At 31.5% G+C, this 22,039-nt stretch overlaps 1 protein-coding gene across 1 annotated transcript in view; it reads right to left on the bottom strand.

The window, feature by feature from the left end:
• The window catches only part of LOC149409468 (discoidin domain-containing receptor 2-like), a 628,632-nt gene extending 616,437 nt beyond the window's left edge, over nt 1–12,195 (bottom strand). Inside the window, exon 1 of the mRNA XM_089649799.1 lies at nt 11,589–12,195. The gene's annotated coding sequence lies outside the window, so the exon portion shown is untranslated. The remainder of the gene's footprint in view (nt 1–11,588) is intronic.
• Nucleotides 12,196–22,039: the final 9,844 nt, after the last annotated feature.

The following is a 22,039-nucleotide window of genomic DNA, read 5'->3' on the forward strand; positions in this document are numbered from 1 at the left end:
TAGTAAATTATAGCACAGTATCGATAAAAAACAATATTACCAATATTTGTTCACGGAAAATTCTAAACTGCACAGCGACGGCACATTCCTCTGATTTCACGAGCCATTTGATACAGATTGAAACTGGCTGGAGAAATATACCAGGGTGTCCGGAATTCTGAAGCCTTGCTTTTTTTCCGGTTTAATTTTTTTTTCTGTAGGAAATCTTATATACTTAATGTTACTAGATATACAACAAAGGTGATATTATAATTGTTATTATTATAATATTTGGATAATTTCCACAGCGCTATTTTTCGTTACAAATATCCACTTAAAATTCCCAGTTACTCATTTTAAGTAATTATATTAAACGAAAACAATTCCTACAAATACCCACTCGAGTGATATTTTAAATTAGTTATGATTATTTAAGAGCTTTCATTGGATGTATGTTTAAGTTTTTATAAGAGCCCCTAAAAAGGGCTTTAAACTAAAAACTTACTTTTATTTATTTTTTTTTTATTTTTTTTGCATCATGCACTATAACAATAATACTTAGATGATTCGATGGTTGATTAAAAAAACTCATTCTCTATATCATTTAAAAGTCTATCAGGGCGTTAATCTATATATAAAAGTGAATGTTTTTTTTGTTTGTGTCCTACAGTCTCAAAAACTAGGTACCTGACTTATTTCGCCGAGACTTTCAAATATATTTATATAAATAAAGTTAATGTTTTTTGTTTGTGCCCTACAGACTCAAAAACTACCGGACTAATTTTGCTGAGACTTTCAAAGTTTGCTCTTCTTACGGCCGTTCCCAATCCTACTGATCAACTGGTGAACCGAAATTTTGGCTCAACACTGTTCAAACGCACAACTAAGATCTTTACAACGGAAAGGTGAATTAAACATTGAAAGTTTTTACTTTGATGTCATTTTATTGTCTATGAAAGTGGGCGGGACCACTTAAGATAATCAACCGTAAATATGTTTGGAAACAGGTGAATAGAAAGTTAATAAACAAATCACTTGACTGATCGGAGTCTGAGATTGATCGATCATAAAGTTGGGAACAACGGCAGTTAGTGTGAAGAGTGTTTAGAGAATGGTTTCAATGGTAGAAGAAGTCGGGGATGCCCGAGAAAGACTTAAATACTTATCACTGCGTTCTAATAAGTCGAATAAAAGTCGACATAATGTAGTTGTTTTAATAGTTATAAAGTGGTATACTGCTTTATGCATATAGTGAATGGTGGAAGTTGGGGACGCCAGAGCAAAACATGGCACGATCAATTGAAACAAAAACCTTTATAAAAGTTAAAGTTTAAATTATTTATAAAAATATTATTTCCGCCTTTAAAATAGACCCAGTTCTGAGGTACACTAGAATTCGCAACGTCAAAACTTTACGCCAAGCCGGGTTTACTTCAGCTAGTAATAAATAAGTAAAGTTCTTAGCTGAGATTTGAAACACGGTTAATGGCGTAATGTTGTGGCCACTGGTCTGGGAGCAACCGGCAACCGAGATGATGCCTGCTACGGAGAGTTTTATTGAGGTCCCAGCTAGCTCGACGCAAGAACAGCCGCCCAAGAACAGCCGCCCAACCATCGCCGCCCAACCGTGGGGCGCTGCACCGTGCCGTTGATGCTCCATAACTCACTCAGGCCGCGGATTAAGCGACCGAATGCATTTCGGGAATAAATCCGAAACAGCCGTCAGGGCCAGAGGTAGTGAGGTTATTAAGACCAAACGTTAGAGTTGCTCATTTATCAAAAGAAAAACACAACAAAACGCTAAAGAAAATTTAACGATCTTTCCTTGGTCGAGTTGGGAGGGTTATGACTTATGAATATGATGCAGCCCGATTTGTAAACACTTACATGAAAAATTTCAACACAACACATTAACTGCGTTTTTGCTATTTTATCTATAGCTTATTATTGCTATAGCTGAACTAGAAGCTTGACTGAGCTAAAATATTTGTTATTTATTGACGTTGTAAGAATGAATCAACAAGATACTTACTATGCTGGAAAACTTACTGATACAAAATAATACTAATTTATAAAAATCTGGTCAGATTATTCGTATTCCTGTGAAAAACGGGACTACACGCCCGTAACGAATGAATTAACAGATTTCCTAACAAACTATCTGTAAAACACGAATGAGTTATGAAAATGTCGGAACACTAACAAAATTCTAATATTGTCGCATTTCGTCATTATGTTTATCAGTATAAGCGCAGCTGCATGAACACGTGTTCCGATATATTCTGAATGTAATAATATATTATTAGGAAATGACTTGCCATCACGTTTTTAACCACTTGATACTCGCATCAATAACTGGAATATGAGTTGAGTGATTGGCGTTCGAGTTGGAAATTTCTCGCACTCATTTTACAAAATCATACCTCTGAATTTTAATACGGAGAAACATAAACTGATTATAGCGCTATATAGTCAATTAATTTACCCATATTTTACCGTTTATCCTAAATTTTTAGGATTTTAAAAACATATATTTCAATTCGTAAATGCGCAAATTCTGAGAGTCAAAAATGGGACATTATGGCGAGCGACCATTTAAGACGTTTTGCAAACTCGGCGTAATATGTCGAAAATCACTCCAGTGGTTTTAACAGTATTTATAAACTTATTAATTAAATTAATATGTAAGCTTTATGTACTTAGGTTAGGTTAGGTTAGGCGAATCTACTTAACTGCACGGAAAGTAGGTACAATAAGGCTGTACTATCTAGTATAGCCTTCTTGTACCTACTGATCTTTTCAATTAATGTTATTTTACGAGTTTAGAAAGTGCTTTTATCTCATTTTTTATATCATTCTAGAGTTTCTATGAATTTTATACATTGTGATGTCATTGTATATGATTTATTGTTAAGGGTATATTTAAACCGTTGATATTAAATATATAAATATCTTAATTTTCAGTGTACTTTGAAAACTAATAAAGAAAACTTTGGTTCTGAAACTTATTGATTTGTTTTTATTTATTAATAATTCTAGTATAAAAAAATGGTTAATTTAATTTATAAAGAAGTCACAAAGTAATTATGCAATTATTGAAGAATTTAAACGAAATATTATTTCTGTGTTTGCAAAATAGTACTAGAAGGAACTTTTCAGAAACTTGTAGGTTTTATATGAACTTGGTTATGGTTAGCCCATGTCTGCGGTTTCATATAAAACTATCTTCCTACCTATGAATTCGTACGCAAACAGCATGTTTTCTAATGCAATTTTACTGCAGTTCCTGTTACTTTCGGCTATGGCTGGTTCAATAATGCATTTGAATCCCAGAGATATTGAAAGTTAGGACATTATTGGCAGACGGGGGAGTTTCTTTCCCAAACACTTGTAAATACTTCCACATTGAAATATGTATGAACTTTCGAACTGGTGAGTACAAATAAAATACTAACTAGAGATAACCTTTATACCACTGATCATTAAATGTAAGTTACACCTCTCAATATCAGATTATTTTTAACAAAATGTATATTAAATCATAATTGACCTTGGTGTCTCTCTTGATAGCAAGCTTTCTTTTCGGGATCACATAACTGCAATCGTTAATAAATCCCTCAAACTACTTGGTTTCATCACTAGAATCACCTCGGAATTCAAAAACGTAAATACACTTAGAACTCTTTACTGCTCCTTGGTTCGCCCCCATCTTGAATATGCTTGTGTTATCTGGTCTCCTTTTTATGCTGTCCACATTCGACGCATTCAATCTGTTCAAGATCGGTTTTTAAGAGGGATTGCTAGGAGACTAGGATTAGAAAAAGGCAAATACTCATATGATGAAATTGAACTAACTCTAAACCTCTTTCCCTTGGAAGTCCGTCGGGAAAGAAATGACCTCATTTGCTTCTTCAAAATTATAAATGGTATTATTGAGTACCAGTAGGTAGGAGTAGAGTAGGTCTACTGCAACTCATTCCCTTCAATATCCCCTCGCAAAGACTCAGAAATAATGAACTGCTCTTCCTCAACCATCATTCGACAAATCACTATGGATATTTTTATTTTTTTATATGTACAATAATATTATTATTGGGTTTATAAAAACAGTTTATTTTTAAACAAGTTCTGCTGTGTAATTATTATTACGCGTGACAGCTGTTTCGCCCTCTAAAGGCATTATCAAACTATCCCAATAATAATATTATTGTACATATAAAAAAATAAAAATATAAAATGGAGTTCTACAAATTAAACTTAATAACAATAAATAAACTATGGATATTATTCACCATTGTCCAGAATGTGTAGACTGGTCAACTCAAGTCAAAACCTTAACTTTTTTGGGATAAGTCTGAATGATTTTTGCCAGTCGCTAAACAAGTGACGGAATATTATAAGTGTCCTGTGGTCCTGACCCACGGCGTATTCTTGACTTGATTCGACTTGTCACTTTATTTTCTTATATTATATCTACCAGATGTCTTTGCTTTCATGTACCTTTGTCTACTCCTATATTTTTCATTTTACTGTATTCGTGTTATTATGTTGTAATTTGGACGATGTCCGTTAATAAATAAATAAATAATTGACCTGTTTATTTTTATTATCTATTAGTAGCTGTACTCGCCGCGCATTGCTGTGGCTCAGTCTGTCTGTGCAGATAGAGAAAATAAAAAAACATGTTACCTGTCACAGGTGACATCTCTATAATATAGGTATATAAAAACACACGCGTCTTGGAATACAACTTTGTATCAAAATTTCTAAGCAATCGGTAAAGAATTTTCGGAGATTTAAGATTTTGTAACAAACGAACATTTACAATTTTATATAGAAAGAAGATTTGTCAAAACTCTGCTAAATTTTCCTATTCAACGATAAATACACAGGTGCATAGGTATTACCAAAAATATTCCACTAACCACTACTAGTAGGTATACGTATAAGTTAACATATATATATACAAACATGTATGTCTTAATAGGTATAAAATAAATGACTATCCTGTCTGGTGTTTCTTTTAAAAACCACAAACAATTTTTTTAAATCCAGAATATGAAGTAATTTACGTTGCTGAAAATAAAATCAAACCCACTAACGACTCGTTAGTAGACGAGTGTAAAAATGCGTCGGGTTCAATTTTCTACTACTCGTTATAGTGATTCTCGACAAGACCCAAAACGAGTAGGTATTAGAATCGCTTGATCTTACCACATTAAATCCGACTTCTTAATCCACACGGAGAAAACTTACTGACAAAAGATAAACCTAATTTATTAAGAATCACTTCTAATTATTCGTAATATGGTTAAAAACAAGATTCCATGCCGTTAACGAATGAATTCATAGGTTAACTAATAAACTTTTAGTAAAATACCAATGCATTGTCACGATGTCGGATTAAATGTTCATAAAAATCCAAAAATTTGTCATTAAATTTTATTAATGCAAAAGAAGGTGCAAGAACACCTGTTCCGATATTATTAGGAATTTATTAAAGTTGGTAAAAAAAATTACTAAAAAGGATTACCGATAATAGGAAGAGATATTTAATAAATCAGCAATACTCATATGTGGATTCACACGCTATGACCAAATCACGATCGCAAGGAAGTATGACGAATAATTATTATTATTTTTTTTTTTTTTTTTTTTTTTTTTTTTATTTACGCCCTAATGGGCTTTTACATGAAAATATACATTTACATTGATTACAATAATTGAACATAAGAAGATAAATGGAGTTAATTGTAAGAAAGCAACACATATAATAAAATTTTGTGCAAATTAGCAAAACACTAATAAGATGGATTCAATATAAAATATACCCAAGCATGAAATAGTAAGTAAAAGAAAGTTCAACATAAAAAGTAAGTAAGTGGGTGTGTTTAAACCCAGTATTAATTGTGAGTTTAACAAATCGATAAACCAATATAAATTAGAGTGTAACTTACTCGTGAGGTAAAGAACATTATAACAGAGATTTAAAAAAAAAAAAAAAAAAAAAAAAAAATAACAAAATAAGAGTTGCACCTGTAAAAAGCAAAAACTAATAGAATTTAGCAATATCGACATGAATAAGAAATAATAAGATCTGAGATGGAACATAGTGTTATGTATAAAAAGTAGTTAGTAGGTATATGCATACAATTATAAGTGTATAGTAGAGCAAATAAAAAACAAACAAATATGGATATAATTTACTTGAAAGGTTTCGAATGGGAGAAGATGTAATAAAATTATTAAAGCTATAAAAGTTAATTATTAGCCGATAGAATCGAAATAAGTTGCCTTTTAAATCTATCTATATATGACTGAGACACAGCAACGCATGGCGGGGTACATCTAGTAGTTAATAATAATAACAAAATAACATTTACATAGCGCAGTATAGTGTTATTTCACATTAAGTGCGTTTTGCAATTTTTCAAAATATGCAAGTAAACAGTTTTATAGTGATTTGAGTCAATTCACCAAAGTTTCTTGGGAAAGTTTTCTATCCGTGCAACTGTCAAAAATAATCGAGGCAGTGAAATCCGTCTAGTAGCGTGACTTGCAAGCGGAGAGGAAAAATCATATCATTTAATAAGGTCGGTTCCTACGCAGAGCGAACGAATGCCCCCGAACGGGCCCGTGACAGGCGAAGAATGAATATCACAAGTTCTGCAGAACTTTTGACACGACTAAAAGTAACTAAATAATGAATTCTTCGCCGAGTAATAAAAGACAGGTCTATTATGCGAGGATCTAGCGAGCGGCGAATGACGAAGTGGCCTATGGGAAATGACAAAAGGAGAGAATGTGAAAAATGATACCTAACAGATATTGAAATAACCAGACTAAAGGGCGTTTAAGCTTTTGGTCAATTTGTATTTAGCTGACAACCATTATTAATATGACTGTTATAATTCTTGTCACGTTTTGATCAAAAGCTCAAATGGACATAGAATCGGCGTTTAACTGGAATCATTAAAAATCAGAAAAATGAATTGGTGCTGATCATCGATTTGATGGTTATCAGTGGCAACTGGAAAAACTGTCTAAATAATTAACTGATTTGAGATTTTCACGGACAAAATTAATAAAAATAATAATAAATTTATTTCACATAAAAATCATACAATAAAACATGCGGAAACTTTGACTAGCTAACTAGGAATGGATCCTGTTTTAGGCCAGTCAAATTGACAAGTTTAGTTCATATTATAATTTAGTACTTAATATAAAACAAAACCGGTAAAGTAAATAACAGCTAGATAGTAGTAATAAAAAGACAGATCACCACAGGAGTTGTAAGGTAGAAAAAATGGGAAGGGTAGTTTATAAGTTTATAATATAGTTGGATGATTAGAAAATAATCGATGGCATTGATAAATAATGTACAGATTAATACAGAATTGACAATTATGTTCAGAGGTGATAAATATGTGTTTTTGTATTGTATGGACTTTAAAAAATTATGTATCAGTGTTTTGACAATAATGTACATATATATTTTTTATATTTTTTTAGAGTGAGATTATCTATTATTATTATTAATTATTACAGTGGTTTATTTCTAAGATATTATGCCGTGTTTCGGACAGAATTACAGTGTCCCTCGACAGGGCAGATGTATTTTATTAAATAATGTTTTAAAATAAAACTTTAATTCGCCAAATTCGAGGAACCTTCCGGGTTTGAATATTCATGAAAAATAATAATTAGGTAAAGATTTTATTTCTTATTTTAATTTTACTTCTGGAAAGAGCAGTGAGCACCACATGCAGAACAGGACCGAAGTGCTTATAGCATATTGTAGAGTATCCAACGAAAACGTTAAAAAACAATACATTTTATTATTTATTAGTCCATTTTTCTTTAAAGTGAGTAGGTACCGCTCAACAGTCCCAATTGTTTCCAAACGTCTGGAGCCAGTGAGACAATGGCATCCCCAATTTTAGTATGTTGTGAGGCTGAAGGCAGTGAGGAGGGGATGGAGATGGGCAGAGGAAGGTGGGTCAGATGTGGTCACCAAATACGGCTAAAGCCATTTCAAGCAACCTTTAGAATCTGAATGGTGGTTATTCACCAGGACGGTACAGAAAGTATCTACCGCTCTGAAACGCCCCGCAAATAATAATATAAGTACAAAATATATTATTTTTAATATGCTATTGTATATTAAAATTATTATTATTAATACTTTTGGAAATAACTCAAATTAATCAAATATTTATTTGATTTAATGACGACGCGGTAGATATATATACTTACAACGTGTAGTTTTTTTAGGTACGCATTAAATTTTAAGCTCAGATATTGTGGCGAAATAACGATTAACTCAGTTAAAAAGTTGGCATACCAGACTATAAAACAATTTAAATAAAATAAATAACTCTATACACATCACTATTAAATGAAAATTATCGACAAGTTTCAAAAGCAATTGTTTCTTCGTTGACTACTGTAAATTAACAGATGTATGAATATACAAACATTTTTTTATTATTCCAAACACTCGCTTGTACCTAGGTTGCATAAAGTTAGTAATAGATACGCAGATGTGGCAGATCTATTTGACTGCACGCAAGGTAGGTACAAGAGGGCTATGCTATCAAATCTTTTCAATCAATATTAATTTAATCTAATTCTACCTTATTTGCACTATACAAACTTATGTACTTGTATCTCTTGTTTACTTACTTACTTACTCTCTAATGTCATTTCACAATCAAATGCCACATATATTTGTAATTCTTTTTTTTAAATATTTTAACTGTGACATGTTATCATTGTTTATGGTATATTTATACCGTTGATATTAAATAAATAAATAAATAAAAAAAAATTTAGCCCTTTATTTATATCAAACGAATGATGTTTTTTTTTCCAAAATGTGTTAATTTTACGTAGGTACTAATACAATGGATCTACAATTAGGTATCTATGAAATTAGAAAAAGGGCAATGAAATATTATTAAATAGCCATTTCTTAAATGTATTTTCACATTAATACCTTTATTGATTATAATATTTTTTCTTATTTAGACTTAGTTACTTTTTTATTATTTTGTGTTAATTTATAAAAGTTTTTGGTGTGTACATAAATACAATAATTACCTATTTTATAACAATTTAATTTATTTTATATAAATGTTTATTTTTATATTAACAACTAATTAATCGCCGGTAGTTGTAATGTTTTGTTCTATGTTTAGTTATTTTCGTATATACTTTTTTTGTATTTTCTTTTGATATTACTAACGGAAGTCGAATAGATGAGATTAAATTTACGCGTAAATTTGTGAAAACTATGTAGGTACCATACAAGTTTATTTTACATGTTACGTATCAATATTTTAATAAATATGAAATTATAAATATTAAATACAAGTAGCAGAATTAAATATAAAAGCAAGTCATGGCACGATCAACCGAATCGGATACTTGATTCGGGCTACATCAAGAGTTAGAATAATATAAGAGTATCTATGGGACGTATGAATGTGAATGAGGCAAGGAGTGTGGCTAAGATAAAGTTGTTTGGCGGTCCTTAATATCTGCCTACCAAATCGGCCTGATGGTTACTTAGTTAGTAATAAATATTATTTAAAAAGCGAGAAAAAAATTTGATGAAATAATTTTGATTAGGTAGGTAGATTAGATACTTATGTTTTTTTTTTGTGCGAATGGAATTTAATAATATTTCATTAGCCGTAAATATATTTTTACTCCTATAAGAAATTAAAACGCTCTCAATAATTTCACAATCAAAATCAAAGTGGGTTTTAGAAAATCTGCGTTTTGGGTATTTTTCTAGGAACACTTGTGTTAAATTTAATTACATGGGCAGTGGTGGAGATCATTCGATGGCTTCAGCGAATTAATTCACGTTTTTAAACTCTTTACTGATCATTAGCATCATTGACCAGCGGACCGATGGGCATTAGTTATTATTGAGCGGATTTGATAATTTAATGATATTCTGAATGAAAACGAGATTGTACTAAGTTATTTGGCTGTATGGTTGATTTATTATAGTCAGGCATATAAATTATATTTTGGTATTTAGCAGTAACTTTGCGGTTTGACATATTGATAAAAAAACATTTACTTTATTTATAACCACGAACATTTTATCTATTTAATATTCTATAACCGCCCAGTTTCGCTTATATGTGTCCAATAGCCCAGTGTTAGGTATATTTACTTTAAACTAAAACAATTCCCAGTAACCCATAATCGCGTGTTCAAGTGACGCTTTGTCTCTTCAGATGTAATATTTACCCCATTATGTACATGACGATAATTTTTATTCTTCGTTTATTCTTTTCATTCATTTTTACCAATAACTTTAAATATCTACTTTCTTCCAAATCTGTAACCATAAAAAAGATTGTAAATGGATCTTAACTGGATTATTTTATATTCAACTTGTAAAATTTATTCACATGTATTTTTCTCTCTCTGTTACTATGTTGGATCTTAAGTTCATTCTATCTCACTTTATATGTATATATAAACACACATATTGTATAATTTTATATCCTGAAGATGCTTTTACTATGCGAAACTAGTCGGTTATAGAATTTTTTTTTTAAATTTTTGTTATAATGAAATAATTGTTTTATTTTCATAAATATAATATAGTTTTTAACACATACCTATTAGTTTTTATGTATAATTTACCTACGTATCACTAATTATTAAATACTTTTTTTTAAATGTTATTACAGGGACACTTTCAACTTAATTACTACAAGAAACCACGATTCTATTGTTGTTCAATCAAAGTTCAAAATGTACCTCATAAAACATTTCAGATGATTGTTGTAAGGAGTGACACTTGCGAAGCTTTCGTTTCAATTTAAATACGTAAAATTTACTTAATTAACCCAAACTAAGAACCTAAGAACCTATTTTGTGAAAATTTGTTGAATACGACATTTAAAAGTGTACCTACATAATATAATTACATTATGTGAATCAAAAAGGTAGGTATGTAATTGTGTGTTTAATTGATCTATTAGAGATTTGAGAAAGTTTTAATTAACTGTGTACAACTGGTTTCAATTTATTTATTAAATAAAGTGATAAAAATTGCGTAAAAGTTACCAAGTCTGATGAAGATAAATTTTTTTTATAGAATTTTTTTTAATTAATAATTAAACTTGGACGAATTCCGCTTCACTCCTAACACGCAAACACAAATTGTTTTCAACAAGAAATAACTATTTATGTGGTGGGAAATGGTAAAAGATGCATTAAAGTTCCATTTTTTCTCTATCAAAGTTGTGTTTTGAGGTTAAGAATTAAGCACAAATTATTAAAATAACCCAAACTAAACCCTAAAAATTTATTTTTGTATATTTACTCAAACCCCCGACTTAAATAGTTGTCTCCATTGGTTTTGTATTTAAGTTAAAATCGAGTTTTAAAGAGCCTTTGCAAGCAGCGGAAATCGACAACTGCTATTATGCAGAGTTTACCAATTGCTATTATGCAGAGTCAAAATTTCTTAAAAAAAGCTGAATAAGTATTTTTTACGGTAGTCGGAAAAAAGGTTTTTCATAATTAAAATAATAAAAAAAAAATTACATATAGAGATAACTAATTATAATTACCTGAGACTTCTAAGCATAACACGATGGGCTGAATCATCAATAGCGTTTTAAATCCTCAATATTTAATTCGTCCTCAAAAACTTTTGTTGTATTCACTTCAAAAGAATAATCGAAAACACTCGATTATTTTTTTAAATTCCACATTCACTTTGGTAGAAAATTATCATCCCTTTCGTCAATAAAACGCAACTTTTAATATTATTATTATGCACTAGATTCGATTCAAAATTTTACACAACACACACTATGATAAAATTATTTATTTGAATTGCTTATTATAATATTCGTACAATTAAAACTATTATTAATATTGATTATTTAGCAGTATCAATAATTATTAATAGCAAAAAAGATAATTAAATGTTTAATTTTTTTTATTGTCACAAAACTTTTCTCGAATTTTTCAAAAAGTTGTATTTTTTTAATCAATTTTATTGACAATGTAAAATGAGTATTGTAAGACCACAATTAGGGTTTTTTCACACTGCGACAGTTGAAATAACGATTTTTCACAACACGGGAATATCGACTCGATAGTTCTCGATTTTCGTAAAGTTGTCACGCGATGTTTAAGAGCAAACTGCAACAGGGTACCCAAACAACCTATTACCGGCCCAGCGCGGCTTTGACTGAAGTTCGAATCGCTCGCGGCTGGCGGGGCAAATCGCGCGGAGTGAGCGACATCTACGAACAAACGGCCGAAACAAACATATCATGAAAACTGTTAAATATTTCGGTTTTGTACTAGAAAAGTGTAACATTTTTCTATCAAACATAATATATCTTCTATTTTTGGTTGTCTGGCTTTGTGTTTATCCGGTGTTCAATGAACTCTAATTTGCTTTGAATAAGTGTAAGTTTCAAAATTGGTACTCTACTTTTATTTTATTTTTATTTTTTATTATAATTTATTGTGGAAACAAACATTTATACATATTTTATATAAATAATTACATTTTACATGTTTGCATGAACCAGTAAAGTTTCCACATAAAATTATTTATTCTATTTTGCAATAAAAATATTTAGGTTTGTTTTTTTTAATTTTTAGATTATTATTCATGGTCTTACACGTGAATGTTGTTTACACGTGGAAAGAATTACACGAACCGAAATTTTACACTTGCCCAAAAATCAGATATAATCGGTTTAAGTTTTCGAGAATTTCGTCGACTCTGGGGCGGGTCAGAAATGACCAAGAATTCTCAATAATAATTATTACACCATAGATATTTTGTTGAGGATAATTTCTTACAGTTTTATCGTTAATCTTTTATTGAATATTTATCACCAATTTAATGTAAAAATAGATATAATCGGACGTTGTTCAAGTAAGTTATTAGTATAATTGTGAATAAAAGCGCGCTCTAATTCACGTCAGTGTAATTTTATCTTGTAATATTGGTATGCGAAGTTCACGCCAGTGTATGTAATTTCGTCTTGTAATATCGGTATGTGAAATTCCTGTCAGTGTAATTTCGTCTTGTAATATTGGTATATGAAATTCCTGCCAGTGTAATTTCGTCTTGTAATATCGGTATGTGAAATTCCCGTCAGTGTAATTTCGTCTTGTAATATTGGTATATGAAATTCTTGCCAGTGTAATTTCGTCTTGTAATATCGGTATGTGAAATTCCTGCCAGTGTAATTTCGTCTTGTAATATTGGTATATGAAATTCAGGCCAGTGTAATTTCGTCTTGTAATATTGGTATATGAAATTCTGGCCAGTGTAATTTCATCTTGTAATCATTGTATGTATTTATTTATTGAGAGTTTCTTAGAAAATAATAACAAAAATATTTATACTACAGTAACAATTTAATTAAACTCATTTCGGAAAAGAAAAAATTTTACGTAAATTTTTTTTTTAACATAAGAACTTCTAACCTAATATGTATAGAATCATGCCGCCATGGCTGGAACCAAAGTATCCTCCTTCAGAATCTAATCTAATCTAAAAGGACGATGATGTGTTTTTACTTTTGACGGCATAGTAACACATTATCTAAAACGTGTGAATACCTCAACATAAGTTCTCGTAGCGAGGTGTTCACAAAATACTTCTACTAATCCATACAAATATTAATTATCAACACCCCTTTATAATTGGTACTTATCATGTAAACTGTAAGTAAAATAATAAATAAATACGATTTTAAAATGGAGTTCAATGAAGAGTTTACATAGATTTTACAAAAAGCTAGGCAGACTTAATACAGTAAATTGAAAAATATTTCATAAATACAATAAGAAAAATACATAAAAGAGTTCCAAAGAAAGATTTTGTCATTGGTTAATAAAGCTGCAGAAGAAATATCTTTCAAGAGTTTTTTACAATATTTTTTGTTTATTATGTAAGTTTTTGGTTACTAGGTAATCCGTTGTAATTGAACATATATGTGCTGTATTGTATTAGGCAATCCATGACGCGAACGAAATTATTCATGAATTTTAAATTACAAACATTTTCACGTCGAATTTTGCGTAGGCGTATCACTATCCCAAAGAGATAGACATATAGGAAAAATGGTATTTGTACAAGCTTGTCGTGTTAAAACAGGCGCAAAATTAATTTGCAGCGAGAATAACAGTTAAGTTTAATACGTATCTATCAGTTTCTTTTTGCGATGGCATTCATTTGGGGGCTGGGACGGAATGATAAACAAAGCTGAAACTGTGGACGTGCCGAAATAATTTAAGTTTTGACTTTCGTTCTGCGTCCAAAAATTCACTCTTTGTAGTATGCTAACACAAGAAATACTATGAATGACTTATCTTCACATTCTATACGGGTATGGGTAGTTAGGAAAATGTATTAGGTTTCTAATGAAAAAAAATCTTAGCTTACAGGCTTTTAACTCTTCTTATTAATTTGTACCGTTTTGCAAACAAACAGTTATTACTCGGAGAGTCGATTTGTTCGCTTTTCGTAGGGTCTCATACAGAACTTTGTATTCTTACTATCATGGTGATAAATATGATCAAAACGGTGTTAGAAAGAAAAGACATAACGCTTTCTATACATACATAGAAGTTAACCACAGAAAAAGTAAAATGTACACCTCCATGTAACTAAAGTTTTCGACTGCAATTATTGATGATAAAGTGGTAAAGTGACAGTATTGTCTATTAAACATTTGTCTAATTAAATGTTTTTTTTTCGTAAACAATAATTTAAGTTCAGTGTTTAGTTAGACGAAAAAACGTGGGCCATTTTCAAAACTTTTATATGTTTGCATTAAAATTTTTAATTTTTCATATATTTAATGTTTATATCTATTAATTAAACTTGAAAACCTATTTTACTGCCTTTCGAAAACAGTTTTTAGTTGTCGGTTAAGTTCATAATTATTTATTTGATTTTATTACAAATCGGGAAGTGTTAACACTCTTAAGGCATGGTAATTTCACTGTTTCTTTAAAAAAATAATGATGAATGTATTTTAATTTTGTTTATATACTGACGAAATATATGACGAATATATATTTTTTAATATTTAAAAAATGCCATTTTCATTTTGCCGCAAAAACGGCATGTTGGTTTTTATTCGTGAATTTGTCGGCGTTGACGTCACGCCGGGCGATGTTGTTGACAGCCATCTAATCAGATAGTCTATGTTATATTGATGTCGTAACCAGTTGGAATCGTTTCGAAATGTAAGGTTTTAGGTCGTTTTTAAAATAAATAATTTTGAATGGAAATATTAATGACGAATTTTTTGTACGATAAACATAAAAACAAAAATAAATTTTAAATCTTCGAAGATTTTTAACGTAATTCGTAGTCTGCGAAAGTATCATATTTTGATCTGCAATGTCAAATGAAATCGGGTTTCAGTCTGAATTGTTCGTACATGTACATTAGGGTGTCCCAGGACATAAGGAAGAATTTTTTTTCGTGAATTTAAATATGCATACCCTCTTATTTTATTCCATTTGATCCCAATAACTCATATAATAAATATTATTTTGATTAAACACCGGCAACCCGTGCCGACTTGATGCCAAACATATGGTACAGAGTTAATATGGAAGGATTTTCAACTTTCATTTTTGTCGCATAAATAAAATTTAAAAATGCACAAATGTTCAATTATGTAGTATTTTATATTTAAAAATTGGTAATTGATTAATTTTTTTCTTCATAGTTTGTTTTTTACAGTCAGGATAAATCTTCCGGTGTTCCTGAACGCATCGTAACAAAAATTATTTTTGTTCCTCTTTGACCGTGAGATTAAGCCAAGAAAATCTTGCATTAACTTAACAGTTCTTTCAGCTGTATCATTCACTACCCTCAGCGGCGACACCTTCTTTCTGACTTCTTGATACGAAGCATTATTTGACCACATCGTAGGGAATTCGTTAAGAAAACTGGCATCTGTGTTCAGACGATCAAACAAATACTTGCTCTTAACTGAAATGAAGTCGTAAATATTTTTCTCTGATACAAAAGTCACTAAATTATGATATGAACAAAAACCTCAATACAAAACATAATTTAAACTACTTAATAAACTTACCATACAATTTACCATCAAGATCTTCCTTCGATGGGATGTAACGTTTGTCATGGGTTGATAAATTATTTTTTCTGATAATTCGAGCATTTTTATTTTAGTTGTTTGATCCACATCGTCGTCAAACAGCGATAAAATAGATCCTTCATCGGTCAAATACCATAACTGCTTACTGAACAGAAATAAAGCTGCCATTGAGATGTTTTCATCAATTTTTTCTTAAGCCTTCATCGATTTCAAAAAGCACAAGTCCTGGTAAGGTGCTTCAACTGATATTATACATTGTAACCATGGCTTGACATAGGATGTTACTATAAACAGGCAAACGTCTGAAAGTGCCGCCTTATCCTTACCGGTATTTTAAATTGCCCACAAATTAATGATATTTTCAAGGAATAAAGCGCCTTTGCCATCCATCGAGCACCTGGAGGCCGAATCTTAAATTTTCTCGCTGTATCTCCTCCTAAAACTATCACACAGAGCTCTAAAAACTCTCAATAGTCATCTAAAAGTATTTTTGTTGTCAGTGCAGTACGGTAAAAGTCAAGCAAATCATTGATTTCGGAAGCGGTTAGGTGCAATGTGAGATTTTCTCTGTAGCACTGAATTTTATCGCGATCAACATTTTTACAGTTATCTCGAAACTTTTTGAAGAGTGGTATGTCAGGGCTTGTAGAGTCACTTGACTGATTTTTACTTCAAAAACAGCTTTACAAAACTAACTATGGCTATATTTGGTATATATTGACAGTTAAATTCACTTTCCGGATATTGTAGAACAAAACTTCAAGAACTTGTCCATTAGATGGCAGTTTAGAACCCGATATTTGGTGATTTACGACTCTTATTAAAAATATACTCTTTTTTGAAGTGCGTAAATCTAACAACATCTTGCCTGAACGAGTGATTTTCGTTTACTAACAAAATAGCAAGTTACTACAAGCTCATCAACACGTTTGTTAGCTGGCGTCTTAATGTACAAGTACTGACATCTTTCGATGCAAGTCGGCACGGGTTGCAGTTGTCCAAAGTAAACGAAAAATTTTTGATAAGTGTTTTGTCATTATTAAAACAAAATTAGAGGGTATGCGTTCAAAAATAACAACTTTAATTTTTTTGGGACACCCTAATGTACATGTGACAGATTCTCGACTAAATACTTAGGTACAGGAGATTCGAATACTACGTATGTTTGTGAATATTTTAATGGTGGTTCGGCTGGAAATGGGGAAATTTTGGACGAGGGGGGAGTGGGGAACTTCCTGTTGATTTTTGGCGGCAAACCAAAATTTCAGTTTCCATTGTCGGTCCTTTATTCAATTTCTGTCATGCCGGAAGAATGTATTACTCTCAGATAATGCCGAATTCCGAGGAATTTATAAATAATGCGAACTGCTTTATTGCTTTCTGCGAGTTATAACGATTAACTTTTCAGTTAAAAAATAAAAACGCATTGGAGGAAAATAACAGATTTGGTTCACCATAATGCAGATAATTATAAAAACAATATTATAATTATATTACTTTCCTGTGTATTTACAGTTGCATCCCATTTCCTTCCACATGGAGAAAAATGTTTGTTTTTAAAATACTGCATATTCTTAATAAATTAGCAACAGTCTTTTTTCTCCGTGCAGTTCGTCCACGTTGCAGATAGGCAATAAACTTTGCACATGTTTACAGGTCAAGGATTCAAAACCTAGCGAAGTGCACATAAAAATGCATTGAATAAAAGGTAAACTAAGGAATTATATTATTATTTTACCAAAATGATTTTGAAGTATCCAGACGTACCTATCCTTATTATTCGTATTATGATGGCCTACGTGGTTGATTGGTTACTATCCTTGGTTCAGACTCCGGAGCTTCAAATACCTTTGTGCGAAATAAAAGACCACTATCCAGAATCGCAACATTTGTGGTTACCAGATTTGAATAACCAGGTTCTTCACCACCTTTTTCTTCCTCTCTCCAATAGTTTAAGCCTCACAACATACGCCACTTTGAAATGTTATTGTCTCATTGAATCAAGACGGTTTGGATCAGTTAAGATTGGCGGAACTCACATAAAAATGAATAATTACGTAATGAGATAATCATTTCTACCTGCTGAGATGGGTGCCTACTGCTACCGCAGGCCTTAAAAAACCTTGTTAGTATACAACGGTGTCCATAAACTCGTAGTATCTACTCGTATATCGAATTTTGCATCGATTTCGTGGTAGGTATAACATCGATTCATTCTTTTGATTTTTGAGTAAATATAATTTTTGCATACTCTTTTTCTCTCTCTTTTTTTTTTCCTTTTTTCTTTTTTCTTTGTTGCATTTTTTCTCTCACACTAAAGTTTGATCAATTTTTTTTTGTTTTTATATGCATGTAATATTTTACATTTATATTACTTTTTGTATTTTTGCCTGATTTTTCTACAAAATATATGTAATTATACTGCTACCCGGCTCAGAACAGATATTGTCTAGTGAGTCGGGTAGCGCACATGATTTTATAAATAACCTTAAATAAAAATTAATAAAAAATAAATAAATGAATTATTTTGTTTTCGAATAAATCATGTCTGAAGTTGGAAAAAGTTTTGGGTCCTCTATTCGATTTAGTTTCTCGTTTTACAATTTCCAGACACCGTGTAGGTATATAAATAAATCTGGCTAGGAAATTAGCAATCAACCTCTTTCTCTTTCTTCAGGCCCTCCGTCGCAAAACAATATTCCATGATGCGAGTGCTATAATTCCACTGGTCTCGGGCAGTGAAATTTTTGCGCGGTATATCTGTCGGCGTGATGTAAAGCTGTCATTACACAAACCATAGATTCATTGGCAGCATATTACAAAGCTACTAGTATAAACACATTTATGTTTATTACAAACATTGTGGAACGATACTTACGCTAGGTACGTTTTCCAGAAGCGATGCAAATGTTTGTATCTTAATTACATGTACCTACCAGAAATCTTCTTGGCTGAAAAAACATAATTCACGAACGATCAGTTCTGACCAGGTATACTGGATACAAATAAACAGTATTGTTGATTTATTTTTTTCTGTATTGATGGCTTAAAGACAGAAGGTACATTTTATCTCAACTTTTAGCCAAAATTTAAATTTGTATGTGTTGTAATATGGCTTCTTTAATTCACATCTTTCCAAAAATATTTGTGAAACATTCCCGGATAGTCGGGAATCTCGAGGATACAGTTCGAATTTCGAAAATGGTATTAGAATAATTTTTCACAAAAATATTATGTTATTGCTAGGTACTTTCTCGCTTGTCTGAACTTTTCGAGCAATTTTTTAAATTCCACTTAAATTCAAAGCAAATTTGAGTTCATTGTACCAAATTTAATGCAGGAATAATTTCAAACAGAAATAGGCATGTTTGATGATGATTTTCTTAAGAAATCATTATTTTACTGCTTTTAATTGTCTATCTATTTATTTATGTAAATAAGAATGTCTGTGGCAGGCGGCCGCTTGACGGACACCGGGCGAGCGGCGTATTGATTGATATTTATACAAATCCTAAGTTTTATTCCGAGATTGATTAAATTTTACACACTTGATATTCAAAACAAGATGAAGATCACTGTTTAAGTCTGATTTCGGAAAACTCTGTGTAAAGTCCGGGCAACGCCGGGAACTTCAGCTTGTCACGAAATGATGCAAATCTCAACTTTAAGCCATTAATATGGTTGAGTCTTAAATATCCAATTAGCTGTAAAAACTTAAGAGCCTGTAATTAAATAACCAAAATTTTCAACCTTATTTATAGGAAGTATCAAACAAGGTACATGGAGAAAACTTGCTGATAATAAATATGGATAATTTATTAAGAAATCTTCGAATTATTTGTGATCCAGTTTAAAAAGAATGAACAAGTTTCTTAATAAACTTTTAGTAAAATACCAATATATTGTCACGATTCACGATGATAGAACTTACGTGTTAATAAAAATCCTTACCTCTTCGCAATTCTTCGTTATATATAATGAAGAAAAAAACGCAGCTGCATGAACACGTGTTCCGTACCAATTTATTTAAAGTTTATCAGAAATCGGCCTGCACCCGTTTTTAACCGGATTAGCTATAATTTTTGAAGAAATTCTTAATGAATTAACAATCAGTGTACCTAGAAAAAAATAGTCGGCATAAAATAATGAAGGCAATATCCGTCAATGTTTGCTGTTGAAACGTGGAACACCGCCATCAGTTCCCCGAGGATTGCAGTAGACGCAGTAAGCCCAGTAATCCCAGTAAACCCAGTAAGCCCAGTAGACCCAGTATAGACCTAGTTCAGTAGACTGGGACCGCCACCGCCTCTGCCCGGCACCGGACGACCGGACATACTAATAAAGCACGTTCGGTACTATTTTTTAAGACTCCATATCCACAATCCATTCATGCTTCCGCCAGGAACCGACGTCCGGATCTCCGCCATTGGGTAATAATAGGTAACTAACCAACCTGTAAAATTTAAACGCTATTCATCAGTTTAATTTCCTATGTCCACTTATAATATTATATTAAAAATATGTACCAAGGCTTCACGTGTAACCTGTACGTGTATATTTCTCGCATTACATCCATATGTGCCTTTTTGAACTATATTTCAGAGGTGCTGGAAGGCATTTGTACAAGCAAATTATTTTAAAGAACGCACGTTTGAACGTGTCATTTGTACACGGAGAAAAATGAATATTGCTAATTTATTAAGAATCTCTTCAAATTGTTGGTAATGCACTTAAATACTGTATTGCAGGCCCTAAACGAATGACTGAATAAGTTTTAGTAAAAAAGGGATATATTATCACGAAAATATATTCAAAATATTTTCACATTTTGTCATTATATTTTAACGACATGCAATCCCATTTTTAAACGGATTATTGATAATTTGAAGAGATTCCTAATACTCATTAGGACGGGTTGTTTCGGAGAATTTGAACAATTATTCAAATTTCAAAGTTAATTTTCCAGTTCTGTTAAAGATTTTTTCAAGTTCTGTTATTATTTCAGTTCTGTCATACAACTAGCCTATGATGATATAATAACAGAACTTGAATAAGACTTTCACAGAACCCAGAAATGAACGTTGAAATTTGAAGAATTGTTCAAATTCTCCGAAACAACCCGTCCTAAGTTAGGAACAGCCCGCCGTTCATTCTTACCCTAAAGTAGTTATACAGCACACTACTATGCGCATAATATCTAAAATAAATCTCAAAATTTGATTCGATTTAAATTTAAGATAATGATTTTCTTGTAGCAGATTTTCTATTGAAAGGCCTAGTTTGCAATTATAATTGGAATTATAATTCTGGCGCAGACCGGGAAATAACGAGATATTGTAATAGTAGGTGTGGGATTTGTGAAGCTGAAAGTATATATTAAAGAACATATCAGAACAAAGGACAAATGTTGAAGAAATGATGAAGAAAAAATATTCACCAAAATGATGATACTTATTCATAGGTATTACTTGATATATCACTTTTTTTCAATATAATTTTGTGTTAAAATATTAAGTTATACCTAAGTAGGTACTCATCGCTCAACTTTTAAAATTTGTTTTTATGTAACACCACACAAGACTGCTCCCAACCGTCTGGAGCCAGTGACTCTATGATATCCCCAATTAGGTTACTTTGTGAAGCTGAATGTAGAGTGGGGGGTGGGGGAAAGAGATGTGTAAGAGGAAGGCGAGAAAATACCTGGCTATTTAGATCTGATAACCAAACACGGCCAAAGCCATTTGAAACAAATTTCATTATTAAAAAGTTGTTTTATATCAGGGCGATACTGAAAGTATCTTCCACCTACCTACCGATGAATTGGTGACCGAAGGAGATGGTAAATCCAGCCCGCAGGGTGCTACTAAGTTACAGGAAGGAGCGGGGGCAGAAATGGTAGGTATGTT

This window comes from Hesperophylax consimilis, chromosome 31 (genome assembly GCF_061612785.1).
Source record: "Hesperophylax consimilis isolate HC1 chromosome 31, BYU_Hcon_1.0, whole genome shotgun sequence".
Lineage (NCBI taxonomy): Eukaryota > Metazoa > Arthropoda > Insecta > Trichoptera > Limnephilidae > Hesperophylax > Hesperophylax consimilis.